The sequence below is a fragment of the Octodon degus genome, unplaced genomic scaffold (assembly GCF_000260255.1).
Source record: "Octodon degus isolate 3935 unplaced genomic scaffold, OctDeg1.0 scaffold00242, whole genome shotgun sequence".
Lineage (NCBI taxonomy): Eukaryota > Metazoa > Chordata > Mammalia > Rodentia > Octodontidae > Octodon > Octodon degus.
The window spans coordinates 2,140,864-2,149,006 of record NW_004524818.1 but is presented as its reverse complement, the minus strand read 5'-3'; the positions used below and the strand labels follow the sequence as shown (position 1 = coordinate 2,149,006).

The following is an 8,143-nucleotide window of genomic DNA, read 5'->3' as shown; positions in this document are numbered from 1 at the left end:
GATTCACAGTGAGAGAAAACATTCTCTCAGGCTTTTACAGGGAGCACAATGGCCAAGCAATAGCCATGACTCATTCACATGTCTGACACTGACAAAGGATCTACAATTTGAGGTACAGGAGCTCAAAAAAAAATCCTGAGGTTATTTGACTGACCTTACCAGATCCAAAAGCTACAACTCTTGTTGCATAGATCTTGCTTCATCTTAGTCTCAACAATCCAGCAGAAAAGTATAAAAATGAAGTATAAGAAGTAAAGCCGTGGTGTTATGTTGAGCTGTAGGGGACTCAGGTAATTTCCTTTGACGTGCAAGAACTTCTCAATAAGAGCTCATCCCAGTTGTTAATTCTTTCAAGTGTTTCCCATGCGATATGATGTGTGCCTATGAATTTTTTGCCTACCCCTTTGTCGTCAAGAATTCCTCCTACTTTCTCTTCCAGGAGATTTAGTGTTTCCTTTTTACTGTTTAAATCTTTAATCCATTTTGAGTTTACCTTAGTGCATGGTGATAGACCTGGTTCAAGTTTTCTTTTTTGGCATGTAGAATGCCAGTTTTTCCAGCACCATTTGTTAAAGAGGGTATCTTTCTTCCAGTTAGTATGTTTGGCTCCTTTGTCAAAGATAATGTACCTGAGTGTATTTTTAGAGGCTTCAACGACTTCTAATATATTCCCTTGATCCTCAGGTCTATTTTGTTGCCAGCACTATGCTGATTTTATCACAGTGTCTTTGTAACATAATTTCAAGTCAGGAATTGTAATGTCTCCTAACTTGTCTTTGTTACCCAGGATTGCCTTTGCTATTCTAGGTCTTTTCTGGAGGGAAAGTATTTTGAAGGAGAAATTGATATAGTAACATATGTGTTTTAAGTTAGCGATTTGTGTAGTCTTTTACTACACACATAAAATGGTATAGGTGGCCAAGAATGTAAACAGAACTATGTATATTGGAGTATCAGTGTTAGAAAAAAGTACACAATTTAAAACACTGTCTTAGTTGTGTACATTGTAGAACATCCACACATTTGAACACTATGCTTCTGTGTAAACAAATTTCTGTCACCTTATTGAATGTAATGGCTTGTGCTTATATTGTTTGATCCATTTTTTATGCTTGTATCTTATAATCTCAGCAACTACTTAATAATAACAATACACAGATGGGGGATAGCTCAGTAGAATAAGTGCTTGCCTGGCAAGCACAGGGTACTGAATTCAATCACTGGTTCCACAAAAAAAATACACATATTAACATTTTTAATTTATTATCTTTAGAGAAAAAATGTATTATCTTGTTTTGAATATCTGTGTTATTGTTTTTATTTTTCTCTTTAAATTAAAAAAGAATAGCAGAACTTGTATATTGAAATGACTGACATATACTAGGGATAATCAAAATATACTGCACAATGAATATATAAGTTAAACATTATTACATTCAGAGGCATTTCCATTGATCTCTGTCACAATGCTCCCTCATGTTTTGCACATGCTTTTCTCAAGGTTCTTGCCAGTTTCTGAAGCCTTTCTGAAATTTCTCTTTTATGAGTGTCATTATGAGGTGTGACTAAAAGTATGGTGAATGAGGCTACAAGCAACATCCAAAAAAGGTAGGCTTATGACAAAATTACTCTGTCCTCACTTACTTTGTTCATCACACATGACACCTTCCAACTTCTATCTCTTCTTGATACTGAAACTGACTGTGAAAAGTGAGCATTTTGAATTCATTTGGGACATTGCAATAGTGAGGATATTGCACCTAAAGACACTCAAGAAAGAGGACTTAAAGAAGTGCTTCAGAAAGTGGCAAGAAAAACCCGCGACAGATGGCAGTGGCAATCACTCACATCATCATCAACCAGTATCTACTGCAAGTGTATGAAGCAATCGACACCAGAGATGGAGCGTCATGTACAGAGCTAGTGTCCTTCAAGCACCCTTGTGTGATGAACATTTGGTTGCAAATGACTTCTCTAGAAGAGAAGTGTCAGCAGGTTTTGGAACCTCCTTATGACAAAATATGTTTGCAGCTCCTTTAAGGTGCACCTACGGAGTAGGGAACCATGACTTCATAGAGACGTACAAATGTCAAACGGTGATAGTCCAGTCTTTCCTGCAGGTGTTCCAGGCACATAAAAAGGAAAATTGGGCTCTCTCATGTATGTAGTGGCCTTGGACTTCTGAGTGTTTGCCAATAATGCTGATCAGCAGTTGGTAAAGAAAGGCAAGGGGCCAGGGAGATGGCTTAGTTGAATAGTTCCTGAATTCCCTGGCAAACACAAGCACCTGAATTCAATCCCTGGTTCAAAAAAAAAAAACAGGAAAGGCAAAAGCAATGTTGGAGATATACTGGAGAGAGCCACTGAGTTGCTGATGAGCTGCTTCTGCATTAGTGCCGGGGACACTCATGCTGGCATCAAGGACTTGAAGAAGTGGGGTATGCTATTTCTTGTGAATCAGCTGTTTAAGATGTACTTCAAGATCAACAAGCTGCACTTGTTGAAATCCCTCATCTACACCATCCACAGCTCAAACCTGAAGGATGGGTATAGCACTGCACAGAGAATCACATACAAGTACTACGTGGGACACTAGGTCATGTTTGACAGTGACTTTAAGCAAGCTGAGGAGTACCTGTCCTTCACCTTCACGCACTGCCACCATGCCAGCCAGAAGAATAAGAGGATGAACCTCATCTACCTGCTGCCCATGAATATGCTGCTGGGCCATGTGGCAACTGCAGAGCTGCTGAGAAAATACCACCTCATGCAGTTTGCTGCGGTGCCTAAAGTTGTGAGTGAGGGTGACCTGCTGCTGCTGCATGTGGTGCTGACCAGCCATGAGACCAGTTTCATCCACTGTGGCATCTTTCTCATCCTGGAGAAGCTCAAGATCTTCACCTACAAGAACATCTTCAAAAAACTGTACTTGCTACTCAGAATCGCCCAGCTGTCCCTGGACGCCCTCCTGGTGGCCCTGAAGTTGATTCATGTGGAAGACATGGACCTGGACGAAGTGCAGTGCATCCTGGCCAGTCTGATCTACATGGGCCACATCAAGGGCTACAGAGCCCATCAGCACCAGAAGCTGACTGTCAGCAAGCAGATCCCATGTCCCCCGCTGTTCACTGTGCACTAATGTGGAGGCTCTGGAGGAGCAGCCCCTGACCACTGGCCTTCTGGCCCAAAGCCAGTCTGCACTGTGCTGCCTGAGCCTCACTATGGCTGGAATTTCCTGGTGCTTTCTTCAGGGACCAAAAGACAAACACACCCCAGTGTCTTGGACCCTCCTGCATCACCTGGGAGCACATCAAGCTCTTGAAGACCCAGGAAGTGTGTTGGCTGCTGCCCTGAAGCAGTTGTTCCTAGGGAGGCCAGGGTACAAACAATCTTTGTAACTTTTAGTAGCACTTTCTATGAAGGAAGACATTCTGAAAAAAATAAGTGGCAAGAAATTTGGGTTATGCATGTCTGGCACAAAGGGAATATTTTGAGGGGGACAGTGAATCTCAATGTGTTTGTACTGAGATTTTTAAAAATTTTAATATTCTCTATGGTTTTTATTATATTGAATATTATAGCTGAAAAAATTAGGGCATAGTAATATGGTAGGATCCTATTTTGTGTTCATGAAATACGAATAAAAACAATAAATACATTTTAAAATCTACTCTACTCAAACTCATGTCTTCCTACTTTGCTTTTGGAAAGTTTTTATTATTATTACTATTATTATTATCATTTTTTTTAGGAAAAGTGTTTTTAAAACTTAGTTAGAGGCTGGGGAGATAGCTTAGTAGAATAAGCACTTGCTTGGCAAGTGCAATGGCCTGAGTTCAATTCCTGGTTCTAAAAAAACCATATATTAATTGCTATTTCTGGATTTAGTGCTTTGGTCAGGCAGAGAGAAGACTTCATACATACATATGTATTTCTTCTTATATTTCATAGAAAAATAACTCTTTATAATTATGTACAGGTAAGCTTTTATTTTCAAACCTTATTTGTTTATAAAGTATATAGCTTTTTTTATTTTTTGCAATTTAGGGAAGGGTCTACAGGTGTTCAGGGTGTCACTAGTAGATCAGACTTATAGTGATCCATGTGTTTCCAGCCTCTGAAGAGTTGGGATTACAGGCTTACACCACCACGCCTAGTCTCATTTGCCATCTCAGTGCGCCCCTGGGACGGGGCTGGCACAGCAGGCCTGGGGATCAAACTTCCAGTCCTTGTGCCTGCTTGCAAATGCTTTAATCTGCTCAACTATTTGACCAGCCCAAGTATCTATCATTTTAAATGAACTTCCTCAGTGCTTTGAGAAAGAAGACACTCTGATCACTTAAAAGCATACTTATCGACAAACTAGTCCAATTAGTAGGTATTGGAGAAATATAAACACAAAATGCTTTCCGGGAAAAATTCAAACTGGAATTATATGCCTCTGGGATATATAACTCTGTTTTGTTCAATTTGATTGCCATTTGGCAGTCTCTCTTTACTTTAGGATTATAAGCATTCTTAACAGTAATATCATATGTGATTATTTAGAAAAGATATAACAAACACAAAAGATCATGATTAAAATTGAGATCATATCCAAGAATGCATGTGCATTGCCTATCCTTAATAAACATAATCACATCCTTTGATCTATATGTTAGAAACTAGGAATTATATATATCATACTTAAGTATTTCATGAGAATAATGCATTATGATGTGTAGTCATATAATACTAGCTGACTGCTAACTGGGAAGAGATAAAAACAAATGCCCAAATCTTGCCACTGGCATTTTTTATAGTACCTTCATAATCGTCCTTCATTTTTCTTTCATAATATTTTCCCCAACCTCCTTCCATTGTCCTGATGTAGCCAAGGAACACAGAATTCCAGGGACAACTCACTAGTCCTCAAATGCCTCATGCCTTTGTCTTCTAGCTTACCCCAACAGAGCTTAGGAAAAGCAGCAGAGAACACACCAGTTAAGAACATGTACTAGAGAACCATCTCCTGGTGTCATGGCTTTGGGCAAGTGTCATAGCCCATGTGTGCTTTACTTTCTACTTCTTAGAGCCATAAGAAATTTAATGAGATAAGGGCTGGTGAGATAGCTCAGCGGACTAAGCCCCTTCTTAGGCCAGTGCAGGGAGCAGGTTTCAATCCCCAGCACCACATGCCATGCTGGCCCATTCCCCCGGGAGTGCTAAGCCTGCTACTGAAACCAGGTGTTGTGGTGCACACTTATAATCCCAGTGCTGGGGAGGCTGAAAACAGGAGGATCACCATGAGTATGATCTGTGTAGTGAGACACTGTACCAAATACTTTTAAAAAAAGAAATGTAGTGAAGTAAATAAATAATGACTCTTTTGTAAAGCACTTCCATGTACATAAGAAACTTGCATAGAGAAAATGCTCTTAAATTAAAAAGGTCAAGCTTCTTGAAGTTGACATTTGTATTTTTTTTTTTTTGGCCCCGTCAAACTTCTTGTGCTTAGAACAGTACATGGTGTCCACATTATGTGATTCAAAGAACATTTACAAATTTAATTATTATTTTTAGTACATAATTGTGGTCCATAATGCATACACTCCACACTGGAAGTTGGTACATGGACATAATATATCTTAATTCCATTCTCATCCTCTTTCACTCCCTCCCACCTCTGTCCTTGTATTGATTCCTTTCCTTTATTAGGATTCTCTAAATAGTTCATCTGTTGGTGTGCTCACTTCTTCCATATACTCACTTATTATAGCACTTTACTAAGAATAACCTTAAAAATAATACTAGTTACTATGCATCTGTCATGCCTAAGTTTCTATGAGCAAGCTTAAAAAGAATTTTTGAGACTAGGTAATTTATAAAGAATAGAAATTTATTTCTCACAATAATAGGAGATTGAGAAGTCCAAGATCAGAGTGCCAGCATTTAGTGTGGGCTTCGTATTGGGCCCTTGGAGGGCAGATGGCAGAAAGGCAAGAGAGAATAATCTTCCTTCATCGGGCTGCTTTGTAAGGACATCTAAACTCATTGCTTTAGAAATAATCCTCATGCTCAAATTTCAAATTGGTGCCAATGTCATAAGTTTTTCTCCGTGTAACTTTGACATTTCTGGTTTTAATGGCTATACAGTTCTTAAGTTAGTGAATATTGGAGATGTGCTTCACATATTTTTACTGTTCTAGTTCTTATTTCTTTTCATTTTCAAAGCAGCATGCATGTTCATATCTATTCGTTTAGTATCAGTCACAAAAGTGCACTTTAAAGTACAATAAGGTTGTTACAATTTAATTTGTTCTTTTGTGTAGAATTTTGCCTGAATTATGAAATTTTGATGGCACACCATACAGTAAAATCCTTACAAATGTACAATAGCTACAAATTACTTTGCATGTTTATTAAAATACTTCACCATGAAATTCTTCCTCTTCTTAATTTCCATTGTCTTGCTGTCCCCATGAAGAATTTATGAGAAGTTTCTCATCACCTCTCATGTATTATCACCTTCTCATTTGTCTGACTTACCAGAAATTTATATAACTCTGCAGGCAATTTATTCTACTTTTGGATTAGTTTTTCCTGAGTCCACATAAGATTGTCTTCTTTTGGAGACTAAATTCTTCCTATGTATGCCTATCTAAGCAAAATTGTCAGGTACAAAGAGGCCTAGCTAACAGTATCAAAATACAGTTTTAGTGTTCCAATATTAGTTTTTCTAATATAGTATTTTTATTGATTAATTTACAGAACTAAACCTCCTTAAACTTTGTACATCTCAGTGTTATCTTTGCCCCCAAAATCTGGAATTATGTTATGTTAGCGAACATTCTTTTAAAAAATTAGTAATATTTTATTTATGCATAACACAATGCATGACTGGAGTAAGTGATGATGATTACATTGAGAATATTTGTGTAGTGGGAAACTATAGTACTAATTTCATTTCCTGGAGATTTTACTCAGAAAAGAATAATATCATTTACACACTAAAATAAATGTGTGAGTAGACTCCAAAGTTCAAATCCGTCGCTGTGCTCATGTGTCTTATAGACAATGATAAAAAATACTCCATCTTTTTATTCTTTAATAAAAAACTCCTATGTGGATTAACATACAATTGTGTTGGACTAAATCTATACAAATAAATGTGTAACTATAAGGAAAGAACCCAAAGTGTATTACCACAGGAAATTGCTCTAAGCTTATAGTGAAATTTAGTTTTTTAATATTAATCATTTATTTATGAATTTGGTACACGGTCTTGCTATGCAGCATGGACCCATAATGATCCTCCTGTCTCAGCCTCTCCAGTGCTGTGATTACAGGCATATAGCACCATGCCAATTTCAGTGGCAGATTTGGTGCAGGGCCAGCACAGCATGTGGTGCCTGGATCAAACCCTGGTCTTTGAGCTTGCCAGGCAGGTGCTTAGACCACTGAGCTATTTTGGTGACCCTATAGTGAGCTATTTTGTCTCTTTTTTCAAACTCTGAAGGAGAGATCTGTCTGCAGATTAACCAAAGAAAATGGAATCTTACTTTCAAATCAGTTCTTACTCATTAATTACAATAGTTTTATGAACAACAGGACTAATATTACAATTCTTACCTCCGTGGTACAAATGATGGAGAATAAGTTGTAAATAGTTTACATAGGGAAATGCTGAGAAATTAAATGTACACAAGGATCTATACATAAAGAATCTTCCTTTTTCCAACACGATAGGTATCATCCAATCAGATTTCTTAAACAAAAAGCCAGTCTCAATTACCAAAAAAACTTCAATATTTGGTAATTATATTATTTATGTATTTTTGTTACTTTTCCAAATTTAAATAATAGTAAAGCATACTCTAGTAAAAAATTAATGAAGTTTATTTTAATTAATAGATAAAGATAAGTTGGAACTGACTCTTGTCCCAGGTCATTTTGCTGTCATGAGAAGCATTTTTCTCTAAGTTGTTTGATTACCTTAAAAGTTTTCTTTAATAGTATATTATTGTCAAAATTAGTACAAAAGGCAAGTTAAAAGTTAAGTGCAGAATTCATTAAATTATTATAATAATCAACAAAGGTTGAGTGATTTTTGTTAAACTTTATTTCCTATTGATTAATTATATAGAAGACAAAACTTGAAAGT

The 8,143-nt window shown here is 37.1% G+C and overlaps 1 pseudogene; it reads left to right on the top strand.

Annotated features, from left to right (window-relative positions):
• The first annotated feature begins 1,845 nt into the window (after positions 1 to 1,845).
• Positions 1,846 to 3,139, top strand: LOC101565473 (annotated as a pseudogene).
• Positions 3,140 to 8,143: the final 5,004 nt, after the last annotated feature.